This window comes from Equus asinus, chromosome X, assembly GCF_041296235.1.
Source record: "Equus asinus isolate D_3611 breed Donkey chromosome X, EquAss-T2T_v2, whole genome shotgun sequence".
In the NCBI taxonomy this organism is placed as follows: Eukaryota; Metazoa; Chordata; class Mammalia; order Perissodactyla; family Equidae; genus Equus; species Equus asinus.
This window is the reverse complement of record NC_091820.1, coordinates 46,041,305-46,068,495: the sequence shown is the minus strand read 5'-3', so window position 1 is coordinate 46,068,495 and position 27,191 is coordinate 46,041,305. Positions and strand designations below refer to the sequence as shown.

At 56.4% G+C, this 27,191-nt stretch overlaps 1 protein-coding gene across 2 annotated transcripts in view; it reads right to left on the bottom strand.

Moving 5' to 3' along the window:
- Positions 1–27,191, bottom strand: part of BCOR (BCL6 corepressor) — a 115,983-nt gene that overhangs the window by 71,375 nt on the left and 17,417 nt on the right. Inside the window, exon 1 of one of the 2 annotated variants that reach the window (XM_070502141.1) lies at positions 15,692–15,826. The exons of the other annotated variant lie outside the window; for it this stretch is intronic. The gene's annotated coding sequence lies outside the window, so the exon portion shown is untranslated. Of the gene's footprint in view, positions 1–15,691; positions 15,827–27,191 lie in introns of those variants that run through there. 2 annotated transcript variants of the gene reach the window in all.

Sequence of the window (27,191 nt, the reverse complement as noted above, 5' to 3'; positions counted from 1 at the left end):
GGGAGAAAAAAAAAACGGAGGAAGGTTGGCAACAGATGTTAGCTCAGGGCCAATCTTGCTCACCGAAAACCTTTATCCACAATTGTTTCTTCTCTCGAGGCTTCCCAGCTACCTCTGGGTTGCCCCAGCACTGTGTCTGCGCCTGCTGTTTTAAATTCTGGGGTACACACAGGGTACCTCTCAGGAGGTAAAGGGGGCAGGGAGCTCCCTGAATCAAGGAAGAGGATGACCTCCATTTCTTTATCTGCCCTCTAACAAGTGGCCACCTCTGCCAGTCAGATCCCTGGATGTCCTTTAATTAGACACCTTCCAGATACACAGCTGTAGAATCACTGTGGAAATAGTCGCCATTTATTAAGCATCTACTAAGTACTAGGTACATATTTAATGCATTCTCTTATTTAATCCTCATGGAAGTATAGTCAAAACAAGCCACTAGTCACAATTACTACCCTCTTTTGAAGATGAGGAAACTGAGACTCAGAGAGGTTAAGTAGCTCTCCTAAGGTCACAAAGCTAGTGGGCCTGGACTTCCAAACTGATGGTCTTTCCTCTCCCCTAAGTTTTGACGCTTAAGGAGAAAGGGGCTGTTTGCCCCAGTGAGTAGAAAAGGAGGAGCTGATCATATAATGGGGGGCTAGACCTCGGTGGTGGGGCTGGGGCCAGACCAGGTATGTAAGAAAAAGAAAGAACCTTGGGTGGAGCTGCCAGGAAATGCCTCAGGGAGAAGGTGAAACAGTCTGGAGGGGGGAGGAGCTGGGAGGCCTTGGGGAGGTGGGGGTAGGGCAGGGGCAGAAGCTCTCCAGTCCTTACCCGGGGTAGGAAGGAGTACAGAACCCACCCCTGGAGCAGGCTGTCCCTCCCACCACTCTCCCTCTGGCCTCCTGCTGACTTCTTCTCCATGACTCCATCTCCATCTTCCCTCGGCAATTCCCCAGGGGCAATTCCCCAGGCGCCCCTCCCTCCTTCCTTGGCCCCTGCTGATGCAAACCCCTAACATGTGAAGACTGACCTGATTAAGGGCTGACTAGGACCAGCCCCTGCTGAGTGCTTATCCACACCCCCTCATTTCATCCTCATGGCGACACTTTGAGAGGGGCACCTCGTTACCCCTGTGTTACAGATGGGGAAACTGAGGCACAGAGCTGTGACAGGATGGGCAGCCCGCAGTCCAGCCTAGCCTAGTTACTCAGTGCAGGAGCCCTCTCCTGGCCTCCCCAGTCCTCCGAGACCTGCCTTCCCATGGATTCCTAAGGTGCTGACACATGTATCACTTACTCGGGCCCATGCTGTGTGCTCATCAACTTGTGCTCCCCAGCCAGCATCCTGGAGGCTGTGGACCATTTCTTGCCCTTAGCTCAGTGTCAGGCACATAGCAGGAGCCCACTGTGAGCTCTGGCAGCTAAACTGTTGCATTGCTGTGCGGCATCAAGCCTCACACTGCCCTGCTCTGAACAACACGGTTGCCCAACCATGAGGCTAGTGGTGGTGATGGGGGAGGTGAAGGAAGCCCCAGAAGGAAAAGCAGGAGGACCAGAGAGAGCAGCTTCCTCAGACTGCCAAACACAGGCCTCACCGCCTTTTTCTAGAATAAGAGTGTGAGCAAGAGGGGTAAAGGGGCCCCTTCCTCGAGCGAGCTCTCAACCACGCCCTTCCCAAATGACAGCAAATTGTAGCAGACACAGAACAGCTCCCCCCTCTTTGGTCCTGCCTTCCCAGGGTACGCTGTTGGGCAAATCCTAACCAGTCTGGCACCAACTGGAGCCTCGCCTCCCTTTTAATGCTGAGGCACCCTCAAATGCAGCTCCGGAAGGCAGCCTCTCCCCCACCTTCCCCTGGGAGCCCGAGAACGGGCCCAGAGGGTCTCCCTTTGACCTTTCCTCAGCTCCTGGACTCTTTTCAGGCCTGCGGTGAAGAAAGCTGGGTCAGAGAAGGGACTCACTCCTGAACATGAGGTGGAAGAACCACGTCCACAATAGTCACTCGCCACCTGTGTTTTCTTAGCTGCCACTCGGTTCACCACCCCAACACAAATGGGCTTCCCAAGGGCCCCACCCCAGGGTGTTTGTCCTGAAGACATTATGTCTTCAGCCAGGTGTTCCCATTCAGAGCCCAAGAAGCTTCCAGTTGAGCCCAGGGACATGGGCTGGGCTGATAGGGGGTCTCAGGGAACCATGGGAGACCTTGTGGATCCAACGCCCATGCATCCGACAACTCCCATTGGTAAATCAGAAGGTGCCCCACTGCTGCCCAGTACTAACTATCCCAAGGCCAGAAGTGACTAGAAACCAAGAAAGATTGTCCCTTCACCCCATCCCTACAGCCCAGCAGACATGAACAACTGCAAGTGGAAACCTAGCACCCGGCACTGATTTTGCCCTGTGAGCTCCTGGGCCTTAAACCAGAAGGAGGGGCATTCACATCTGTCCAGCACTACAAAGAGATCATCTCACTTAATCCTCGCAACAACCCCATGAGATACAGTGGCGGTCTTCAACACGTCTGCAGGTTATTTGACACTCTTTCCACCAAGAGGTGGGGTCGATGCCCCTGCTCCTAGAAATCTGGGTGGGCTCATGACTGGCTTGAACACCACAGCAGTGATGCTGTGAGATGTCTAAGGCTAAGTTAGAAAAAGGTCATGCAGCTTCCTCCTGGTTCCTCGGGCATCCATTGTGGCAGAAGTCAGAAAGAAGTCAACAGCCATGCTGGGGAGTCACAGGTAGATGCCCCAGTCAACAGCTCAGCCAAGCTCCCAGACAATGGCCAATATCAACTGATAGTCACGTGAGTGTGCCATCTTGGACATCCTTCGGATGGCTGCAGCCCCTGTTGATATCTGACCGCAGCCCCAGGAGAGAACCACCCAGCTGAGCCCTTCCCAGAATTCCTGACCCACAGCATTGTGAACAAAATAAAACAGTTGTTTTAAGTGGTGAAGTAACTGTTGGTAAATTACCAACAAATCTGGGGTAATCTGTTGCACTGAAACAGATCTATGGTGCTGTTCCCATTTCACAGAAGAGGAAACTGAGGCTTCCAGACGTTGAGGAACTTGCTCATGGTCACACACCTGGGAAGTGGAAGAGTTGAAACTCAAATCTTGTCCCTCTAAATCCAAAACATTATACCCTGCCGTCTTCACGGCGCCCCCTGACATCTTTTTACTTCTTAGAAGAGAACATTCTTTTCAGACTCAACTAGTTTCCAAACCTGGCTGTGCATCAGAGTCAGCTGCGGCGAGCGTTAAAGATAGAGATTTCCAGGACCATCCCAGGCCGACTGAGGCACACTTTCCAGGCCTGGGGTCAGGACTCTGCATTCCATGCTGACACCCACGCGACAGTGAGGCAATCAGTGTGTGAGCAGCCAACAGGCCCTGATGCTCAGCCAGGTTATTATGGACAATTAGAGGAGACCAGCAAGCTCTCTTTCAAAACATATCCAGTGGCAGGAAATCACTAGGATCTACACTCATCGGATTAAATTTAGACTTTCTGGACCCTAACATCCGAGAAGTCTTCTCCAGTCCCACACGACTAAGAGGAGAACCCAATGGCAGTGTATGCGATCAATAAGCAGGTCATGGGCAACTCGTGTGTAACACCTTGCTAGACTCTATGGTTCCCGCCCTCTAAGAACTTACAACTGAACCAAGGAGATAAGATATAACAGAGCAACCAAATGATGTTTTGTGGCTGTGACAATAAACACAAAGACAACTGGGAGGATTAGCCTGAAAGCAGTAGTCCGAGAGGGGGTCTCTGGAAGAGGTGTGCCCGCAACTGGGCGTCAGAGGCAGCAAGGAGAGCACTCTGGGTGGGGGGCCCAGAAGCTGAGGCTCCCTTGAAGGGCAGAGCGGGCAGGAGGGCATGGGCGGGCAGCGGGAAGCCTGGTGGGTGAGCTTGTGGCTTACTGAAACCAGGGTGGAGCAGGACCAGATTGGGGGAGGGGGGAGGGCTTGAAGCTTCCTCCAGATTTTTATTTTCTCAGTTCCAAAAGCTACTGTCATTAAAGATCAAGGACCAAATTTCAGATTTCCCTGAAAAGTAAAAGAAAACCACAGGCTTTTATTTCCCAGGGCATCAGCTAACATTTTCCCCATGACGGTTTTCTAGGGAACACTTGGGAGAATTTTCAAGGAAGAAAAATACTTTGTTCCTGCCCTTTAGGAGGTTAAAATCTAATAGAGTCCACCAGAATACCCAAAAGGAAAAAGAGAAAATTCTAAATACTGGCAAGGAGAACTCTCATACTCAGCTATAGGGGTATAAATTGGTAGAAATTTGGAAAACTTTCTGGCACTATCTATTAAAGCTGAAGACAGGCCCAACCTATGGCCCAGCAATTCAACTCATGGGTTGAATACATACACCCAGCAGAAGTGTGTCCACCAGAAGGCATGCATACAAGTGTTCATAGTGGCACTAAGAGCCCTGAAGCAAGATTGCCCAAGTGCCCATCAACAGTGGAACAGCAGATAAACAAAATGTGGTGTATTCACACAGTAGAATACCACACAGCAAAGAGAACGGATGAACCACCCCGCACACAATATGGATGGCTCTCATGAGCATAATGTGGAGCTAAAGAAGGCAGACACCCACAAAGTTCATATTGTAGATTCCGTGTCTATAAAGTACCAAATCAGAGAGCACTCACTGATGCCATTAGAAGTTAGGAGCCCAGTTGTCTCTGGGCCCTCAGTACTTGGAAGAGGGCACAAGCTGATTTCTGGGGTGCTGGTGACGTTCTGTTTCCTGATCTGGGTACTGGCTATATGGGTGTGTTCACCAAGCCACACACTCATGATATGTGCGCTTTGCTGTCCAGCTATTTTGCCTCAATAAAAAGTAAATCATCGTCATCATCATCTTCTAACGGGGAATGAAGGACTGAAAGCACCGAAGGGCATCTGGGATAGAGCTGCAAGGAGATTTACAGTGAGAGTGACAAAGAAACCAAGCCGAGGGAGGTTCAGACACAGGTAAGTTCAAGATGGACGCAGTTACACCAAGCAACGTTGCCAGCGAAATCAGAGACCAAGTGGCAGTTGCGGGAATGCCCGCTGTCCTCCACAATGGCGGCTGGTCTAGGAGGCGATTACATGCAGCTGGTCCCCCTTCCAGGTCTAGGCTAGGATTAGTTACAGAAGATGGATCACCTCATACACCTTTGGAGACAGGAGGCAGAACTCTCCCGAATAAGAGATGGTCTGAATCCCCACGGGGTCCCACCATGAAAACATCTGTCCCAGCGCTCCATGCTCTCTGCTTACAAGATGTAAATCTTGATGCTGCCACCTCGAATTTTTATACAGTGGATTTCTTTGATTGGAATCACTTTGGGCAAAGGCGATTAGATTCCATTAGCTGTCGGAATCAATTGAACAGCGAGCTTTCCTTCCTAAGGGGAAGGGCCAGCTTCCAGTACTTGGCTGACTGCAGAGCCCTGGAGGGTGCATTGAAGGGAGGCTCCATTCTAAACATCACTTGCTGAAGAGACACTTAGGGATCCCTCCCACATGATTCAAGGAAGGCATGAGAAAGGCAAGGCAGGACTAGGGGGAAAGGAGCTGCAACAAAGACCTGGAATCTTCGACCTACACCCTTCTACAACACATCAAGGTATGTCCTAGACTGCCAGTGAGACTAGCTAAAGGTCTAGTTGGTAGTAGCGTGATGCCCAATGGTGACACCTCCTGCATCTTACTCCAGATTTGTATCACTCCAAGACATGCTCAGAGGCCAGCAAGGATATTTGCTAGGTCTGGGTTCTCCTCTGGTCTTTCCCACACGCACCATCCCTGCACAGAAAGCCCCGGCAAGAGGAAAGGTCTCCATCATGGCCTTCTGCTCTCCCAGCACTGGAACGGCCTGTGGTCCATCTTCCCAGGTTTCCAGAGGTTGGCAGCCATGACCCAGAAGCCTCTGGTCCCATAATAAACCACTTCAGGCATGCTAATGTGTAATTATTGCATGGATTTATTTAAATTTAATCTAAAACAGAAGATTCCAGCGAAGGTAGTTATAGCACTTGATATATGTATTTGTATATATAAATGTCATAGCTAGAGATACATAGTTTTGGTTTGAACCATCTGTTCCCAATTCTTCACCCCACCCTGCATCTACGCCCTCTGCCATGTGACTTTGCAATTCATCCCGCTAGAGGTGGAGTGTACCTCCCTGTCCCATTGATGTCAGGCCACAAGATGTCCTCTGGCCAGTGGAATGGAAGCAGAAGTGACAGTGTGCAAATTCTGAGTCTAGGACTTAAGAGCCATTGTGTTTCCACTCCACCCTCTTGCACTTTTGCCATTGCTATGAGAAGAGCATGTCCCAGGTAGTCCACTCGTCCATGGAGGATGAGAGACACATGGAGCAGACTGGACTCAACCACACTTGGGAGTCAAGCCCAGTTGAGCACAGTCTAGATCAGCTAACCACAGGTGACCCACAAACACATATGTGAAAAATAAGTGCTTATTGATGTAAGCTACCACATTTTGGGGTGGTTTGTTATACAGCATTATTATGGCAGCACTGACTGATACAACACCTAAGTACCTCATTCTGTCAACCCAAGACTCGAAATGCACAATCTACCATCGAAAAGAACATCATATCTCTCTCTATCCCCTTATTCTTCTTTTGTTTTTTAATGGAGGTATAATTGGTATATAACATTATATTAGTTTCAGGTGTACAACATAATGATTCAATATTTGTATACGCTACAAAGCGATCACCACAATAAGTCTAGTTTCCATCCCTCACCATACAATTGGCCCCCTTCACCCTTTTCACCCACTCCTATCCCCCTTGCCCTCTGATTACCACCAATCTGTTCTCCATATCTCTGAGTTTCGTTTGTTCATTTGTTCTGTTTTTTAGATTCCACATATAAGTGAAATCATATGGTATTTGTCTTTCTCCGTCTGACTTATTTCACTTAGCACAATACCCTTGAGGTCCATCCATGCTGTCACAAATGGCAAGACTTCCTTCTTTTTCTTTTTATAGTTTTTTTTATGGAGTTCATAATAGTTTACATCATTGTGAGATTTCAGTTGTACATTATTTCTTGTCTGTCACCACGTAGGTGCTACCCTTCACCCCCTGTGCCCACCCCTCACCCCCCTTCCCCTGGTAACCGCTGAACTTTTTTCCTTTTCCACGTGTTTGTTTATATTCTACATATGAGTGAAATCATCTGGTGTTTGTCTGTCTCAGTCTGGCTTATTTCACTTAGCATAATACCCTCCAAGGATTTCCTTCTTTTTTTAAGGCTGCGTAGTATTCCATTGTATCCTTCTTAATTCTTCATAGCCTTTATGGCAACTTGAAATATTACATATATTTTTTGCTCATGCATTTATTTCTCTCTCCAGTAAAACAAAGTTTTTTCCTTCTTCTTCTCCCCAAAGCTCCCCAGTACATAGTCGTATATTCTAATTGTAGGTTCTTCTAGTTGAACTACAGGGATGCCGCCTCAGCATGGCTTGGTGAGCAGTACCATGTCTGCGCCCAGGATCCGAACTGGTGAAACTCTGGGCTGACGAAGTGGAGCATATGAACTTAACCACTCGGCCACGGGGCCAGTCCCAAAAGAAGTTTTACGATGGCCAAAATACTGTTTTGTTCCCCGCTAGAAACACCTAAAGCCTTGGTAGGTGGGTAGTGGGCCTTAAATAATTATGTGCCAAGTGGATGGATATAGTCCTATTTGTCCTTAGTTAATATGCCTCTTGGGGCCAGCCCAGTGGCACAGTGATTAAGTTCACACATTCCACTTCAGTGGCCCGGGGTTCTCTGTTTGGATCCCAGGTGTGGACCTACACACTGCTTGTCAAGCCATGCTGTGGTAGGCGTTCCACATATAAAGAAGAGGAAGATGGGCATGGATGCTAGCTCAAGGCCAATCTTCCTCAGCAAAAAAGAGGAGGGTTGGTGGCAGATGTTAGCTCAGGGCTAATCTTCCTCAAAAAAAAAAAAAAAACAACCTCATCTAATTTATGTTCCAGTGTGCAGCTCAGTGACTTGGCAATAGGCAAAGTTGAGGAAGAAGAAAACATGTTTTGGAGAAAAATCTGCAGACAGGAGACCTCCGCATGTTGTCCCTGATGAGAGATGTGTTAGTCTTCCTCAAGGAGCCACTCACAGTGGTTAGGGCCCTCAGAAACCACAGCAGGCCTCCAGAACCGTGACAAGTCAGCAGGTGGCTTGGCCAGTGCCATCCAATGTAATCGCAACACAGCTAAATTTCTGTACCCCGTATCAGGGGCTGTCCTCAACCTTAGGAGGTTTCTCCATGTGTCAGTTCACTGGGGGGAACTTCAAAGGGACTGGTGTGGCTTCCAAGAGCTGTCAGAACGTTTGACTTGCTGGCGTCATGCCAGCATCACATGTTAATTAAATTATATGGCAGAAACACCACTATGTCAAGGTCGGATATTACAGCCATCAAAGCCTAACATTAGGCGCAGTATTTTACAGCACGGAGCAAAGTATACCTTGAAACAAATTTCTTTATCTTTCCCGTGTTGTGTCCTCTCTTGCCTCTGGCTCTTAAGATAGCCACCACTCGGCCATTCCTATGTGAACAGCATCCGGGCAACTTCGTCTGGGAGTCCATGAGACCCTCTCCGCTTGTCAGACAGGGGGGCTCCAGGGATCACACCCACTTGCCCGTCTGACCCTTGACTCCAGCCTGAAAGGAGCCTTTGTGAGCCTGGAGCTCCCTGAGGGAGGACATGTTCTTCCTGGCTCTGTCCCTAAAGCAAATGCTGGTTGTTTCTTCAAAGATGGTTCTATCAGCAGGGCAGCAACTAGCCAGGCTAGAAAATGGGGGGGGGGGGGAGATTTTTCCCTCCAAATGTCTTTTTAATAAGTACAGCGAGAAACTCCCCGTGAGTATGGAAACTGTCCATGGGAAGCTCCAGCACTGACATGCCACTCCGCCTCGGCTCTGCTCCGCGCTTGGGCGCAGGCAATTCCCTCAGGCGGCCAAGGATTACGAAGCCACATTCCTGGTTTCCTTGGGCCTCTCTCGCGGTTACCGGTGAAAACTCGAGGCCGTGAACCCAGGGCCAAATGATTTCCGTGCAATCACCAAAGCAAAGGGGATACCAAATGTGTTTAAGTCTCAAGTCTCCTCAATCCTTATGAAGCCCCTTCTACATGCCAGGTGCTATTTTAAGCACTTTATCTCCATCCACGAGCTGAATTCTTCCAACATTATGAAATCTGTTGGATTACTACTCTCCATTTTCTGGAGGGGCAAAGCGAGGCCCCAAGAGTAACTGCCTAAGGCCACACAGCTAGTCAAGTGGCAGAGGCAGGTTTCGAACCCGGGCAGTCTGGCTTCGCCCTACCAACTATGGTGTAGTCTTTGCTGGTGAATCCCACACGCTTTATTAAATGCTGACTGTGAATAAGGCCCCCTGATAAGGTGCTAGGGGCTGCGGGGAGGGAGGACGAACAAGCAACGTATCTACGAGGGCAAAGTCTTCCTAAGTAATATTTTAAGATAAAGTGAAATTAATTCAGATCTTTGAAGGGGTTTTGAATTCTTTCCAAAGGTAGGCGTGTTGAATAAATATAGCGCTTTTGAAAATCTGCCTTCGGATATGGGTGTTCATTGTACTGTTCTTTCCATTCTTCTGCAGGTTCGGGATTTTTCAAAATAAAATGCATTTTTTTTTCAAGAATTAGCCTTAATAGACTAGCTTGGGAAGGGGCAGCTAGAACCCGGGAGCAGTGATCGCCTGCAGAGAGGCGAACGGGGTGGCTGAGGACTGGGAGTGGGAGAGCTCGCTTTTCCTCTGCACACCCTCTATATCCTTCGCATTCTGTACCATGTGCAGGTGTTACCTGTAACATCTGCCGTGAACGTGACATCAGCTGGGTGCAACCTCGGGAAGGAAAGCACAGAATTCCCAGTTCCCAACTCCCTATTCAGCAGGTCGGCCGCTCAGTTGGGAGAATGTTTGCTTATCCGCCTGTATGTGGAAAGGGGGCAGAAGCACGCTATCCACCCTTTGGCTTCAAAAATGTGTGCCTGAGGAAGAAAACCAAGGGCGCCTCTTTCTCCTGGCTTTGGTTAGCGGGAGCACAGGGAGGTTTTCAGCCACGTGGGGCTTCTCTCTCTCGGGGAGACGAAGTTCTTTAAGGAGGGGCCCAGGGCCTGGGAGCCTGGGGTCTCCCTCAGCCGCCCCCAACAGCTACAAGCATGGTGCCCAAGAGACAAGGGGGACTTGGTCGAATGCTTGAGGAATGAGTGACTGAGCCGTGCTCACCTTCCGAGAAGGACCATGTGGCCCGATGCCCTCCCCGTTATATGTGTGGGTATCTCTTGGGACCTGGATACGACACTTAGCACGAGTTAGCAGTGCTTCCCAGCCTTGACACACATAGAATGTGACATTTTTATGGTACACTAGGGTAAACAGTGACCAAGTGTTCACAACTGCCCAACATGGCTGCTCAGGGCCCGAAGCCACCAATCAGGGGACTTAGGCCACTCCTCGACCCACAGGCCACCCCAAAAAGGGCTGGCCCACGGGCAACCCACTCTCTCTCGGGAAGCTCTGGGTTAAGGGACTGAGGGGGCCATTGGTGGCTCTGGGAGGAGCAGTCTCTGTGGAGAGAGGGCAGGCTGAGAAGGCTGTTAAAGGGCAGCAGGGCTTCCTGGGGCTCGGGCTGGGTGCAAGGGTGTGCCCAGATCTGGGGGGTGACGTGGGCCCGAGTGGTGGGCTGGAGAGGGCACGCTGCCAGCTCGGGCTGGCCCGGAGCCAGGAAGTCTGACTGAACTTGGGCCAGCCCTGTTGGCCCACAGACTCTGTAAGCTGAACTGCTCCGGCGCTCCTTGGCCTCTTTGTTTTCACTTCCCCACAGCTCTCCCTTAGTGTTTAGGAATGTGCTTTGAAGGTTCCAGCGTGTTTCGCCTCTGCTTAGGGAAACCAAGAGCAGAGGCTGGGCCACGGCCAGATGGCTGCAGGCAGGGCACCTGTGATCACACTGCGAGCGCCCCGAGGGGCAGGTGGAATCCGGGGGGCACAGAGTGGGGGGCACTTCAGCCAGCCCCGTTTCTCTGCTGGGAGACTCCGTTTCCAGTGCTAAACCTTGGAGAGTCTCGGGTTTGTTTTGTTAAGGGAGGCGGTGTTCCCTTACCGGCTCCCCCAGAGAGCTACACTTGTCCAGGAGCTTTTGGGGATAAGCTATACTCTTCGATTCGTCCAGGGCAGGAGAGAGAACTGCAATGAGTGCTGGAGCTGGAACAGATGCCACCTCAATTTGCATTCGACTGATTTTCCTGGCCTGCCTTGGGAAACAGTCAGGCTCTCTAAGGCGAGGGAAGTGAAGGGCCCTGGCCCAGACGACCTTTCTTGGAGAGAAGTCTCCTGTCCAGGCTGCCCTCCTGTAAACCTCACTGTGGGCCGCATTTAAAAGTGGTGCCCGCGAGCGGGGGCTTCCTTTTCCCCTTCTCCAGCCTCCTCGGCCACCGTCCTTCATGGCCTTTGTTACCAGACATGGATAAAGGACCAAGGCTCCCCTGCTCAGTCCTTTGAGGGCTCACAGCACTGCCGCCTCGTGTGCCCAGCACAGTGCTTTGCACACAGCAAATAAATGCTAAATGACTAAAATCCCAGGCCTCTTCAGTGACCAACAGCACCCTGGATCTTGCTCTAACAGAAGTCGCTTTCCTCCTCTGATTTCGTTTCCCAAAGCAGGGAGCTCTGGGTTCCGGTACTTTTGCCACTAACGTGTCACCTTGAGCAAGTGTTTTCACCCTCTGAACTGATATTCTCAGCAGGGTTAAATGGGGGCTCCATTAAAGCCCTAGCGACTGTCACTTTATCCCCAGGTCTGGCCACTTCCATCCTGCCTGGGCCCAGCTCTTAGTGGGGCCCCTGGCCCTGGCTGAGGGTTCTCCCTCTGCTTTTGCACGGTCTGTTTAGCTTCACGACACACACCTGGTCCTTGGGCTCCTGACGTGGCCGTTCCTTTCTGTCCTCACAGCCATTTATACAGCTCCAGCCTCTGTGTGTGATGGGGCCGTGGCACATGAGCAATAACTCCAACGCCACAAGGGCACCCAAGTCATTTTTCTGCAGCTGGCATTGTCTGTTTGGAGCTCCGGTGGACCTCCCTCCTGCCTGGTGGTGACACAGGCCCTGTTTAGTTCCGTGCGAGCGGGCTACGGGGGTTTTTTTTCTTCCTAATTTCCATTTCTCCTTGATTTCAGCAGGAGAGTTAATGTGCACTCCAAGACTCTGCTCAGAAAGTGCCGTCAGAGGGATCCCTGCCTCCTCGCCCTCAGAAGATTCACTTTCTCTGCCCAGGTAAGGACGGCCTTTTCCTCCCAGCTTCCTCTCAGCCTCCGTATATTTAGTGCACGCACATTGCCCTGGATAGAGTTTAATTAGGCACCAATGCACCCAGGGGCAAGAACCAAGGACCCCTCTCGGGTTGAGCAAATGGGGCCCAGCCCCAACGCAGGAGCCTGCAGCCAGCCTCCCTCCGCTGGTAAGTGACGGACTGGCAGCAGGTAGAGGAGGGTGTCCATTCTCAGCTAATGATCGCCTTAGGCGCCAGGTGATGGAAAATCCAGGCGGGCTGGCGAGCTGCAGGGCGCAGCCAGAGACAACTGTATGGACCAGTTTAACATGGCTGGGGGAGGGATGGCAGAAGGAATGCTGTGTCTGTGTGTGTGTGTGTGTGTGTGTTTGTGTGTGTTTCCCCCGTCTCTCTTCTCTCCCCTCCCTGCTGCCTTTCCCTCCTTCTTGCTCTCGCTTTCGGTTTTCTCTTCTGTTTCTAGCCCACGCGAGTTGAAATTAGAAAGGTCTTTGCATTCATTTATTTGTTTTAATAAAGACAGCATTTTTAAGCAGCATATTTGCAGCAATTGAGTGTTAAACTAAACACCAAGCCAACTAAATGTGTTAGGGGGAAATGAAAAGTCAGTTTACAAGAAACATATAATTAACACGTTCCCTGACTTTCCCTAAGCCTTTGTCTGGCTGAGGACAAGACAGAGGAACCATAATCAACTTTAATAAAATGAAAGATGGTATCGAGGCAAAAGGGGAACACGAAAGTTTGGAGTGAGAAACAATTCTCAAGAGGGGATTCTTGAGTTATAATAAATACGTTAAAAAATGAATCTTTTGTTGCCTTATTTTTAGTCAACAGCCATTTTCTACTTGCAACTACAAAGGCTCCAGAAGGCTCCAGTCTGTTCTGTACCTGTTAACAACGACTGGAGACTGGAGCCGAGACCTCGAGGGGGTATGGGGAAGGTGGTACAAGGAACCGGCAGGAGATGCATGGGAGTTTCCGGAGGCTGATCTGCCCAGGCTCATGGAAACGACTATTGCACAACATCGGAGCCTTCATGTGGCCTGACTTCCAATAAACTGTTCCCCTCCTCACCCCTCGGAGAAAGTGAAATAAGACATTAGACTTTCAATAATCTCATATGGTGATGATCAATCAAAACCCAGAGGAGAAGGCCAATTTATAGAAATTGTATCTGCTTCACTGGGCGGCTGGAACCAGGGAGCTGAAAAGAACATTGTGCTCGCCTTTGATGTGTGAAGTTGCCTAAAAATGACAAATGCCAAAAAACATTGCATGTACACATGAGGGCTTTTCAAAAGGAGAGAGGGTGCTCCATGGAGGCCTCTGCGGGGTGGACCAGGGTAGGGACCTGCCTGCCAAAAGGCACAGCACATGTTGAGGCCACATCAAAACTATTTATTTTTATTATCTTTTGGCTATTTTAAGTTGGCGCTTCCATCTTTCTTGTTTGTTTTATCGCCAATGAAGTTTATTTACTGAATTAACTTTTAATGGATCCTCTACTTTGTTCTTCAAAGTTGGCTTCTAGGACGTGGGCTTTTTCACCAGGACCCCTCGCCTTTGTGACCAGCTCTCTCCACCGCTCCCCCATCCCGAACCTGGGGGTGAAGGGCTCAGCGTCTGTTAACTCCTTGCCTGCTGGTGTCTTTTCTCTGTAGCTACTAATCACCTCCTTTTGATCATTGCCAAGTTCTCAGGTTGAAGGAAGGAGAAAGGACCTCTTGACCATTATGGCTGGCTTTCCACATGAGCCTGAAAATGTCGACAAATTTGAAACATCTGCCGGGCTGCTTTGGTTTGATTGCTAAAATATGCCGACCTCAAGCCCCCTCCCCCCCGCCCCTTTTAATCTGTTTCATATTCACAAATTAAGCATTTAGTCTGGGTAATAAATCAGGGCGGTTTACGAGGCTCACACGAGACAAACAAGCGAGTAGGGCGCAACACAAGCCCCTGGAAGCGGAGCGCGCGGAGCTGCCAGGAGTCGTGAGCTCCACGCGCTCGAACGCGGCGAGCAGCCCCGGCGCGCCCAGACACGCCGCCAGCACCCACACTTTGGCCCGGGCGGGCGGAGCGGAGGGGTGCAGAGGAGCAGCCCCAGCCCGGGCCCACACCCCTCCAACCTTCCGCGCGAACTCGCGGCGCCCGGCCCGCCCCAGCTCTGGGCAACTCGACGCCCCCGCCCCGCCAGGGAGGGGCCGCTGGCAAAGGCGACAGCCTCACCCGCACACACCCTCTGGTGGGCCCATTAAGCCTCTCCCAGTCGAGAAGGCTGGATTCCCCCCTCCCCCACCTCTTCCATCCGGCTGGGCTCGGCCTTAAGGATCCCAGGCCCACACTCGCCAGAGAAGCAAATGAACCCCCTCCACATCCACGTGTGACCTCCACGAAGCCTGGGCGCTAGGCGCCCCGCCCCCTCCCCAGTCTCTCCGCGTTGCCTCCTCCCAGGTTTCGGTCCCAGCAGCCACAAAGCTACTTTCAGATTCAGAAGGGGGGGCGGGGGAAGGGCTCTCCTTTAGAGTGGATCAAGGCTTAAGAGAGGCATGGGGGGGGGGGGGACAAAGGCACAAACAGGGCCCAAGCCCCCGCTGCAGAAACCTAGGCCGAGGCTTTAGAGACCACCCAAACTCAGGGGGTTCCAACCTGTGCGTTTCCCGCCCTCCCCTGTGCATCAGCGAGAACCAGACCTGGACCGGGGGTCTCAGACCAGTCCCAGCCCAGGACCTTGGGAGACCCTGAAGGGGAGAGTGGCTCCAGGTCACCTCGTCCGGGCCTCCGTCGCCCTGCCATGCTCAAGTTCCCCATCGACTGGCGGTCTCAACGCTATCGTGGGACGCGGCGGGAGAGAGGCAGAGGGCGGGAAACCGGGAAGCCGGAACATGCAGCCCACCCCGGACCAGGAGGGAGGCACAAGAACAATTCCCCCACCTCACAACACAGTACACACATCGCCCTTCCTCTCTTCTAGCACACATTCCGACTGCGAAAGCCATTACCGCCGGCGCGCGAGAGACTTTTTAAATATTTACAGCCCGCTCTCCGCACGGTAGCCTGATCCATCTTGTGGGCGCGGAGGCGGGGCGCGGGGCTCCGCTCCGGGGGAGGTGCGGAGCCCGGGAGCGGGGCGCAGCCGCCTCCCCCCGCGGCCCCCGTGTCCTCTCAGAGCTCTCCACCTTATCCCCCCGGGTGGGGAGGGGGCCGGAGACTACGCTCAGCGCGCCCGGGGCCCTGCCGGGGCCTGAGCAGGCGGGGGGCAGCGTCCGGGAGGAGGGAGGGCCGGGAGGCTGATTTAAAGGTTCTCACCGGGAAGCGAGCGAGGCACAGACCTGAGAGCCGCCGCGCGGTGAAATCCGAGGAGCTCTCTTGGCGAGGAGGGGCTGTCAGAGGCCATTTATCTCTCGCCAGAGTGGAGGCTCGGCTCCCACACCGCCCGCGAGTAACAATGGCAGCGATCAGCAGCTCTGCACGCGCTTCAGTGCATGAATGGATTGCGGAAGATGCCTGCGCTCCTCTCCGCTCAGGCGGCTCTCGGAGCGCCCCCTCCCCGCCCGCCGCCCGCCGCCCGCTGCGCCCCCACCCCGGCCTCCTCAGCCCGAGAGCGCGCGGGGCGCCTCGGGGTCCGCGAGCCCAGCCCCGCGGCGCGGTCACTCTCACCCCGACCCCCCGCCGCCGTTCCCAGGGCCTTGGCACCTTGCCACCGAGTGTCATTAGGGGCTGAAACTTGACACAAGCCTTCCCGACGCAGACACCCCCGCCAGCCCCCTCCCTCCTTAGCTCCCCTCGCGGCAAGTTTACTTTCAAGGAGTTGGACTGTGTTTCCGCCTCAGAGACCGGCAGCGTGCGGGCCTAGGGGGAGGGGGCCGGCTCCGAAGGGTGTCTTCACCTGCCCGACGGCCTAGATTGTTCGCAGGGCCCTGGCTGGCCCTCAGCCCAAGCGCCCGAGACCGGCGCCCCCTCGTCCCCCTTTATAGCGGCTAATCCACCAAGAGTCCCTGCGATCGGCACATGCACACGCACTCCGGGCACCCCCACCCGGACCCACACATCCAGCCAACTTTCGAGTCCGTGGCACAACCGTGTACTCATTCTCGGCGGCTTAGTCGAGTTCGAAGAACACCATAGACGGCACGAGGTAGGCCACAAAAGTGTTCCCCTCTAACTCTGCAAAGTAGGTCTCCTAAAAGCCCCCTCCAGTTGCTGCCTAGGGCTGGGAGCAATGAGGAACGAGGAACGCAGTGAGGGATACTCCAAGCCCTCTTGGCTTGGCTTCGGTGGAGCTAAACCAGAACCTAGGGATGTTTCAGTCCCGGAGGTCGCCGAGCCCCAGATGCGTCCGCCTAGGGCGAGGGCCGCAAGGGGTGGGCACTAGCAGCGATCCCCCAAACAGTGCCAAGTAGCGCGCGAGAAGAGGCCGAGCTGAGCCCGGGTTGAGGGAAGGCGGCCACACGTGCGCAAAGAGCGAGGCGGCGTAAAAGCCGAGATGCACTCGGAGAGGCAGAGCGCGACCGGTCGACCCAGGAGACTGGCGAGGGCAGGCGAGAAGCTGGCAGCGAGACAAAGCGGGAGGAGAGAGCCGGGGAGGCTCAGCCGCAGACCCGGAAACGCAGGCAGCAGCAGACGCCCGAGCCCCGCCGCGGAGGCGTGCGCAGCCAGACCCAGCCTGGCATGCCCCCGTGCGCGCGCCCAGGGACGCCGACGCGGACTGCCGGCCGGGCCTACTGCCAGAGCTGGTCTCTGCCGAGCCTCGGCCGGCCTGGCGAGTCAGTTTGGGCCTTCCTAGCAGATGGCTGGGGGGGGGGGGGGGGAAGGGGTGGTCTGCACTGTTAGGGACCCCTCTGGTCTCCGCCCTTGCCTGAGCCCCGGACAAAGGTAGTGGGTTAGAGGACCTCGGCACGGTACTTTCCCAGGGCTAGAGCACCGCCCTCGGAGAACCCGTCTCTCCGCCCTGGGGGACCTCGGGCAACTGTTTATCTGACTGGGAGGCGTTGGAGGGCCGCCACCCTCCACCGAATTAACACTTGGGCTTCCTGATCGCAAGACCCTGACGGCAAAGCCCACGCCCTGGCTTCCCAACACTCTGGAGTCCAGACTGGACTTCCCGAAACCAGGAACAGTATAACGTGGCAAGAGGCTCCCAGCCTCAGGGTCTCAGCCGCTCCCTCCCACCGCCTGCAGGCTGGGCCCAGCAGCCCCTGGTCCACCCTCCCCCCCCCCCCCACACGCCCCTGCCGCTCCAGGCCAGCAGCGTCCCCCACTCTCTGCTCTCCTTCCATCTCCCCCACCGGTTCCTCAGCCCGGGACAGCCACCAAGGAGCGCACCTCTCCTCCCTCCAATACAGCCAAGCGCTTTCCTGTGGCTGTTGGCTTTGCCACACTCGCTGCACCCACCCCCACCACACACACACACACACACACACGCATACACATGCACACGCACACACAAACACACAGACACAGTTTCTCGTCCTTCCTGCCTCCCTGCTGGGCGTCCTGGAAACCTGACTGCCTAGCCTGAGTGTGGAGTCACGGCTCTGCCCAGAGCCTGGAAGCCCAGCGGAGTTGGCCAAGGCAGAGGAGGAGAGGGCCCCTGATGGAGGAGGGGGTTCATGCCTGAGAGAGAAAGAAGCCAGCCAGGAGACACAGCCTGCAGGAGAGGGCGAGTATAAAGGGAAAGCCAACACTAATCCCTCAGCCTGCCTACGTGGGGCCTGACAGTTTACAAAAGCCTTTTCCCTGAATATTATCTCATTTGCACCAGCCTCACCACGGGGCTGTGAGCGGGGTAGAGCAGATAGCATCACCCCCTTTGGCAGAGGAGAGAGATGGGGCCCTGGGAGGTTAGGAGAGGTCTGGACCAAGGTGGCAGAGCTAAGAGTGGTGAAGGAGGCCCGAGGCCTGGGGTTTCCTGCCTCCAAGTTCACTTTCCTGTTCAGTAGCTCAGTATGTGTAGTCTAGGTGAATATCTGTGTGGAGGGGAAGGCGGATGGCCGGACAGGAATGAACATCCAGTTAGGGAAGTCCAGGAAGGAAGGACACAGCCCCACACCTCTTCCTCAACCCAGGTCTCACACAACAGCCCCAGCTCTTTCCATAGCAGCCTGTGAGCTGGCCCCCAACCCCCTGCCCAGGGGTGAGCTGTCAGGGCCGGGCTGTGCCTTCAGCAGTGGCTACTCCAGAGGTCTGGTATCTTTGGGAGGCCCCGCTCTGCTTGTCTGCTCAGCTCTCCTCTGCCTGTCATCCCCGCCCCCAGCCTCGGCTGCAGGATGCCTTGCGTCCAACTGTGGTTTCCGGGCAATAAAACAACTATTAAAGTCTCAGGCACGGCTGGTGATTTGCATCACATCCTCTCGTGCATGGATTCAATATTTAATACACAATATTGAATACGGATATTAAAAATCAATAGCTGAGGACCCCTGGGGAGGCGGCACAGTGCGATCCTGCTTCGGGAACACAACCAGCTCCTCTAAAAAGACAGGAACGGCAAGTTCAGCCAAGCTGAGCCCAGCGCCAGGGGAAGCGAGGAGCAGTGGATGCCTCTCAGCTTCCTGCACCATTCCCAAGCTAAGCTAAAGGGAGGCCACAGGAATTATATGCCCCCAGGCTTTACTAGTTGGGGGGTGAGGTGGGGTAGGATTTGTTTCCAAGCAAGCTACCAGGTGAATGGAGCGGCTGTTTTTGGTTGCTGTTTGCACTTTGGTTAGGTTCAGGTCTGAGTCCTGCAGGCAAGCACTCAGCTCTTCCCACCATAATGGCTCCTTCCCCAGGCCTCATGACATCCATCACCAGAGGCCCCATGGGGAGCTCCTGGCACACGCTTTCAGGGAGATGGAACAGGAATTCCAATAGCTCAGAATATTCTTTGCCCAGGAAAAGAAATGTGAATGCCTGATGCCAGGCTGGGAGTCGCGGGGTCTTCCGAGGCACCACCAGCCTTCAAGACAGAAACCCTTGGCCCATGTGACCCGCCCAAGGGCCTGGTGATGGCTAGGTGGTGACAGAGGGAAGGAGCCGACCAGGAGAAAGAGGCTGGGACATCGAAGCACTCCCGCTCCAGAACGAGAATCCAGATTGTCTGTTAAACAGCCAGGAGAAGAGCAAGCTCCCGGGATGCATAATTATCTTTTCAGGCCTGAAGAGGAACACAAATTACTCTCTTCTTTATCAAAACATAGAAATACACTTTACCCTACAGAGAAACAAGGTTCTCCCAGACTGATAGGGTAGGGTTGAAGGAGAATAAACATCTTTGAGAGGATTCATTTTTTTCCACTACAGAAAGAGAAGAGAAACTAACAGTGGGAGACACACTTAGGTTATCTGATTGGAAGGGTCTGGAGGCTGTTAGATGCCAAAGAACTAGATGAACTTGACCTGTTGAAGTGCCATCCTCGACACCAAGTTATAACATTAATTTTATAGATTCCCTTTTTATCATAGCTTAAATCAATAGGGATTGAGTTGGAAATTTTGCTCTGGTTATAAATAGATTGAGAGGACACTTCAGGAAACCCCAAAGTGGCGATTCGTGTAAAAGTCACAAGGGAAGGAAAGAGGTGTTGGAAAATGACAGTTAATGAGCTGGTGGCCTTGCCTCTTTGTTCCCTAACAGTTGTCGGAGAAGCATCAAAGGGAGGGAACAGGCGCTCTTCTCAGAACCTCGCAGGAACCGCTGAAGCTCTCTGGCTGCTACAGACCCCCTCCGTGGTGGTTCCCAGACGCAGCCCCCTGGGAATTTGCGTGTGTGTATTTACGCGTTTCCGGGCTGGGGGTGCAGCCACTTTTACAACATCATTGGGCCCTGTGAAATTCACTAGCAAGAGTTCTACTCAGAGAAAAAGACATTCCAAGATGGACGTTGGATATAGAGCAACTGCTCCAGCATCATCAGCAACATCTTCTTGAGTCCTTCAGCACTATCAAACAGCCTCACTTTTTCCCACCTTGGCCATCGGGCCAGGTTCTGGGCCTCCTATAGACCCATGCAGACCTGGCAGTTTGCAGACCCAACACTTTGCACCTAGTGGGGACATGTGGCTAGCCTATGAGATGGCTGGCCAAGGGAGACGCCAGGCTCAGCTGAGGGGACCCAAAGTCCAGGAGGGCCTCTTGGCACAAGCTTGGAGCTGACTCAGCTGGGGGGACGTGAACCTCCAGAATCCACTGAGGCAGACACGTCCCCCCTGGCACTTCAAACCAAGAGGGAAAGTGGCCTTGCCCCATTTGGGTGGACTATAAGGCCCAAGGCGTAGGAGAGCTCCGCTGCATGAAGGACCTGCATACACATGAAGTCCCAAATGCAGAGAGAGATTGGGGGCAGTGCAGGAGGGAGGGGGCATCTTCAGGCCTCCCACCATTCCACCCTTCTGTAACGTTTTCCTGGAACGAGTGAGCTTGTTAGTGGCGTTGTTCCTGAAGCCCCTCCGGGACTGTCACTACCTCCTGGTGCTAGACAGCGGAGCCGATGGCTTTCTGCCGAGAGGATCTCCTGGGTAGTATTCGAGCTCACCAAAACAACGAGCCTCGGATTCTGGCGCGAAGCCTCACAGTTCCGATAAAGCTCTACCTCCCCTCCCGCGCCCCGCAGAAAAACAGCCCCGAACTGCTGGGGTGAACACGGAGCCTGAGGCCAGGGTCAGCGGAGGGACGGTCCCCACCACCAACAAGTTGCCGGCTGAGATAACAGCTGTGGGAGGGGGAGGGGAGCCGCAGGCAGCCACGACTGAACGGTTGCGATCTAGAAAATTCAACAAGAGGCCGCCGCGGTGGCGGCGGCGGCGGCTCCAATTAGCTGAGCCAACTGGGAAGGCAGAGAGCTAGGCGGCGGCCCCGCCGATCGTGCCCGGGGCGAGCAGGCGGGCGGGGGCGCGGGGCCTCGGAGCTGCCCGGGCGGGCCTCGCCCGGCCCCTCCCGCGGGCTCTCGGAGCGCGCCTGGTGTTTACACACTGTCCTTCCGACACGGGATCAAGTTTCAGGCCGCGCTGGAGGCGCCGGGGGCCGGCCACAGGCCCGGGAGAGGGGAAGAGCTGGAGCGGGATCTGAGGCAGCGCTGCGCGGACGAGAAAGCACGGCGCGCGTGGGCACAGCAGTGCGGCCGGCCCCCGGGGGCGGGGTGGAAGGGGAGTCCAACGGCCCGGGTGGGCAGGGGCAGGTGGGGCTGCGGGGCGCTCCCCGCAGGGAGAAGCATCTCCGAGTCGCAAGAGTGGAGTGCTTTGCTCACTCCGGCCGGACAACTTAACCCTGGTAGAGGAAGAACCCTGACGCAATGACTGCTCGGAGCGCCCCTTGTGAGATCTTCCCCGCTCCCCCCCAGTCCCTTTGATGTACTACCCGATTCAGGTCATTGTTGGGAGGGGTGGAGACAGCCTGTGGGCTAGGGGAGGCGAGCGCGATTGGAGACCTCGAGCCTCCCCGCGCGCCCTGGCCCAAGAGCTGCGGAGGCCTCGGGCCGGGCGCCGGAGGGCTCGCCGCTCCGCGCCGCCTCTGAGCTGGCAGCGCGCGGGTGCCCCACGCTGTCAGACGGCGGCGGGTGAGCTTCCAGCAGCACAGGCACACTGTAAACAGCTGCGTGCGCGCCCTCCCCGCCCGGGCTGGGAACCTCACCCAAACACCATGTCGCCTGCTCTCTGGCTCCCGGCAGAGGCTGGGGGGGCCGCGGGGGGCGAGGCTTTGTAGTCGCGCCTGGAGAACGAGGGCCCCCACCCCGCCCCCAGGCCACCGGGGCCCAGGACCGAGCGTTCTAAACCTGCAGGGGTGCGGGGTGCTGCGGGGAGGGGAAGCAGTCAGCGCCTGCCCCCTCCCCACTGAATGTCTGCTTTGTTCCGGAAAACAAGGGAAGCATTAGGCTGCTGCCCCCGGGGAAACACAAAACTTCTTTTTGAATCTCGGGAAGGGCGGTTGACTGCGCTACGGGGCTCCCGAGACAGACCAAGGAGGGGAAAAGCTGAGAGGGCGGGCGGAGACAGGGAGACTCCCGGGGAGAGGACGACGGACAGAGTGGGGGAAAGCCGCTTAGGGTGACCCGGCGGGAGACCCGGGAACCCGACTCGGCGCGAAGGTGCCGCGCGAGTTCCAGAGAGCAGCCGGCCCGGCCAAGTGGCGCCTGCCCAGCCGGTGGCCGTGCCAGCTTCCTGCCCTGCCCAGGACCGCGGAGCAGTTGGGGACGCCGCCGCAGGCTGGCCCGGAATCGCAGGAGGACAGCGGGGGTGGGAGGGAGGGCGCGAAGCCACAAGTAAACCCCGACTAGAACTTTCTGCACGCACCGCCCCCCCCCCCCAGAGTGGGCCCGGACCCCGGGCCTGTGGGGCGTCGGCTCCGGGCTTTCAACCTTGGAGGAGGGAGGGGGCAAAGGCTCAGGGAGCTCCCCCGCGCGGAAGGTGGAGGACAGTCTGGGGTGTCTTTGGTCTAATTTGATGACCGCTAATGGGTTGGGCTCCCAGGACAGCCGTGCCATTCCGAGGGGCCGAGCCAGTTCGGCCCTGGCCAGCAGGAGCGGGCAAGGGGATGGAGCGAAAGCAAACCTGGAGCTCGCTCGCTCTCTAGCTCTCTGTCCTCCCCCGACTGCCACCCCTCACTGCGCCCTTCCCGCACCTAAGGAAGGGGAGGGCCCCCAGGCTCTGCCCCACCCCCCCCGCGGGGCTCTCCCCTCCGCCTCGGAAGCTCAGCCTGAGCGCGAGGGTTTTCCCCCTTTCCCCTGGGCTCGCTGGGTTTCTAACTTCCTCTAAGCCTCCCTCCTCGCTCCGAAAAGCCCCGAGGAGAGGAGCAGAGAGGAAGCACGCCGCTAGTGTGCGAAATGAAGACCATGTGTGGGGACAGCGGCATCAGAGTGCAGCCGCCGGGGGTGGGGGTGGCTGAGGCCCCCGCGTGGCCGGAGGCTCGGGGCGGCAGCAGCCAGCGCCTCTGCTCGGCGTTGGGGACCCGGAGCCGCAGCGAGCAGCAGCGAAGAGGCTGGGCTGGCCTCGTGGCGGGCGGCAGGGAGGGGTGCGGGGGCTGCCGCGCCGTGGGGGGCGGGGGGCGGGGACGCAGCCCCGGCTTCCTGGGCCGCAGCTGCGACCGAGGGCGCAAGAGCAGATCGTGCTCGGCGGCGGCGGCGGCGGCGGCTCGGGCCCGCCGCGCTCGCAGCTGAGAATCAACAAAGGGAGGCAGCGGGCGAGCGGGGGAGGGGCGCCGCCGAGCGTTCGCTGGCTGCTGTGGAATAATAAAAAATAATTAATAATGATAATAAGAGAAAAATCCCCGAGCTTTCATGGCTCTGGGTTTCCGTGTGGCTGCAGCGGGAAGCACGCTGTCCTTGAGGCGGCCTCTCTCGCCTGGTCTACCCGCCCCTCCCCCTCCCTCGCCCCCTCCTCTCCCCGGGAACCGGGAAGAGAAAGGTCTGCAGCTGACAAATATTATCCATTCTCCCCATCGATCGCGGAGTGTACAGATGTGAGCGCTTGATGTGCCCGCGGAGCGGCGGATCCTCCCTGCTCGCTCGCTCTCGCCCAGGCTCCGCTCGCCGCCCCCCTCCTCCCCCTTTGTTCTCCTCCCCTTTCCCTCTCTTTAAATAGATTTCAGGGCGCTGCCTGTTGGAGAGCAGCTGGCGATCTCTCCCGAGAGAGGGAGCGAGCGCAGCCCGAGGTGCCCTGTCACCAGCCTCCCCTCCCCCACCTCGCCTTCCCAGTGCGGGCCCACCCCCCCAAACCTTTCTCGTTTCCAAAACAGAAAACACCGGGAACACCCACGTCCACTGCACCGCCAGTCTCTCGGAGCCCTTGGAGCCCTCGAGCTGTCCCCGTGTCCCTGTGCCGGTGTCTGTGCGGAGGAGGGAGGGAGCGCAAGGAGGGGACCAGGGGACGTGCCGGAAGAGCCGAGGGTCGGGATCTTTCCCCGGCAGCAGCAGGGACGCAGCCCCGGTCACGCTGAGAGGGGACAGTTTACCCATTAGGGAAAGTCGGCAGAGGCGGCCCTTTTATTCCTCTTTTGCAGATGGCAGATTAAGCCGGCAGCGTCCGGCCTCAAAGGGGCCGGCCGCTCGGCGAAGGGTTAACCCGTCGGCCGGTAATCGCGGGCACACATACACACACACTCACACACACACGCGCGCGCGCGCGCGCGCGCGCGCGGCGCGTCCTCCCCGCCCGCCCGCCCGAGCGCCCGCCACAGCCCGCAGTGAGCCCGGGGCTGGGGGGGGGCCTTGGGGGGGAGGGGCGGGGCGGGCTTAACCAGGCCGCTCGACTGAGCCGAGGCCACCTCGCCGTCTGTCACTTAAATGATTGTCCTCCGCTCCGCTCGGTGCGGTCAGTACGGGCTGTTAACAGGCAGTTGCAATCAGTTTCCGAAAGGTCAGCCAAGGTCCTCCGGCTCTCGCAGACGGAAGGCATTACGAAACCGCTTTTGTATCTGCAGGCACTTTAGAAAAAGAGGCGAGGAGGGGCGCACCGCAGCGCCGCGGTGCTTCGAGCCCCGGGAGAGGGGTGGGGGCTGCGAGGCGGGGGAGCTCACCCCCCCGCGGCCTAGACCCTGCGGCGGGGAAACCACCCGGCGAGTGACCCAGGCCCTCCCTGTTTCGATGGGGAAGCAGGAAGGAAGGGGGGTCGCAGGCGGCAAGGGAAGGAGGAATGGGAGGAAGTGGGAGAGGCGTCCTGGCTCCCCTCCTCGCCCGGCCTGCGGCCCACACCAGGACGCAGACGGGGGCGGGCAGCCTTGGGTGCGGCAAGACCCCGCGCCGACTCTCAGGTCCTCCTGACGCCGGGAAGTGCGGCGGGGGTTGGTTGGGGGAAAAAGAGAGACCCTCGCCGAGCAAGCGAGTCCCCGCGCGGTGTCTGAAGACGCTGCTGCTGCCGCCGCTAGAAGTCGTCCATCAGCAACCAGTCCAACCTGCCAGTGATAATGTGCGATCAACACCAAATCACCCCCGCCAGGCGCGATCCATCATCGCTGTGCGCCGCGGGCCCGCGTGAGGCTGAGTCGGAGCTTGGGGGGGGGGGGGTGGTGTGACGCGCGGAGCAGGAGGCGGACGCCCAGCACACCGTGACTCTCGGCGCACCTGGCTGCCCCTTCCGGAGGCCTGCACCCCGGCGTTCATAACTCTCCAAGTTCCCCGGCCGCAGAGCGCAGACCCGGTGGCTCCGAGTTCCCGGCACAGGTCACTTAAGAGCCGGTGCGTCCTCTGCGCCCTACTACCCGGGTCACACCATACAAAGCCGTCCCTTCCTCGGAGTTGCCCTGCCCCTCCCCTCCCCCTCCTCCGAGAAAGCCTAGCTGGCGAGAAATTAATATTTAATATCGTGAAATTGATTAAAGGGCTGGAAGCCGGCGATGGGGTGGGGGGAAGGGTGGGGCGTAATTAAAGATCTGAGAGTCGTGGCCGCTCCTCATCTGCCCTAGCCGCACGCGGCCTTTGTGAGGCCGAGGCGGGGTCGCGCGGAGCTGAGCCCAGCGGTCCCAGCGCGGTGGCCCGCGCTGCCCAGGTTTCCGCCGGCGCCCGAGGGCGGAGGGCAGAGGCGGCACGGAGGGAGTAGGCTGTCCCGGAGGCTGGCGAACAACCTTAGCGCACCTAGGGCTGCCAAAGAGCCGCACCTCCCTTGCGGGCCTGTATCGTGGGTTCATCTATGCCCGCAGGAGTCTGAGAAGGTCGGGTGCTGCAGCTCCTCGCTGCTAGTTTGGCGCAGAAGCGCCTTCGCCGCCCGGGAGACCCTTGAGGGGGCATTCCCCCTGAGACTCCAAGGTCCCCGGCGCAGCTTCACAGTGTGCCCCATTCCGAGGTCGCCGCCTCAACCCCTGACCCGGGTCTCCCTGGCCTCCCACGAAGCCCTCCGAGAGCAGGGAGTCAGGTCCACCCAGCTCTGTAACTAGGGGATCCTGAGTCCGAGGCTGCCCGGAGCTCCCGCTGGTTCTCTCTCGTCCGGGCCCCATCCTGGGCTGCTCACGCTGGGGGCAGCTTAACTCGTTCAGCTGCACTGCAGATGGGGCCTGCCGCTGGAGGCGGCGGTCTCCAGGGAGTCGTCACCGAACCAGCTCCGCTGGCCGCCTGTCGTGCCATTGATGGTTACTGCGCCTCCCAGGAAGGGCAAGGGGCAGGACAGGGCTGGAGGTGGGTGCGCCCGGGCAGGTGCTACTAGAGGAATTCGGTGGACGCAAGATCAGTGGTAACCCGTTGGCGGTGGCTACGGTTTAGAAATCGGAGGGTGGGCTCGGTGGCGGGATGAACCCTCAGCTCGTGGAGGCCTGGCTCCAAAGGGCCGCTTTGAACTTTTTCTTGTATACGATTTATCTTTTGCTGAAGCAGTCTGTCTGAAAAGTACCAACAAGTGTGCAGATGGGAGAAAACACACATAAACACATGCAGCGTCCTTGGCCCTAATCAGCTGGGGGGCTAGGAGGGCCCGGCAGGCTCCAGACCTGCTAGAGGGAAGGTCAGGACCAGGGAGGCTTAGGCCCAGTCTCGGGTTTATTGCTGTACTTGAACAAAGGCCCCCGGGGGTGGGGGCTGCCTAAACTGGGGCAAGAGAGAGGTAATTAAAAAAGGGGCTGCAGAAGGAGGGAAAGGCTGGTGTGGCTGCTGCCTGGGTGGGTGGAGGACACGTTCTCCATAAGAATACAAGCCGCTGCAAACGTTATGCAGCACGACTTTATTTCACCAAAACAAAACCAAAAAGTTCACCTTCAGTCTCTCACGTTGAGCTGATAAGCAACATGCAAACTTTGGATGGAACCTTGAACCAGTGGGAGGTGTCAGCCCGCAGTCTACAAAGGGCAATGGGAAGCTTTTCCGGGTACTTCTCTGTTCCTATCATTATGATTCTACCTACATCAGCTACTCCCTAGGGGGGCCCTTCTGACCTC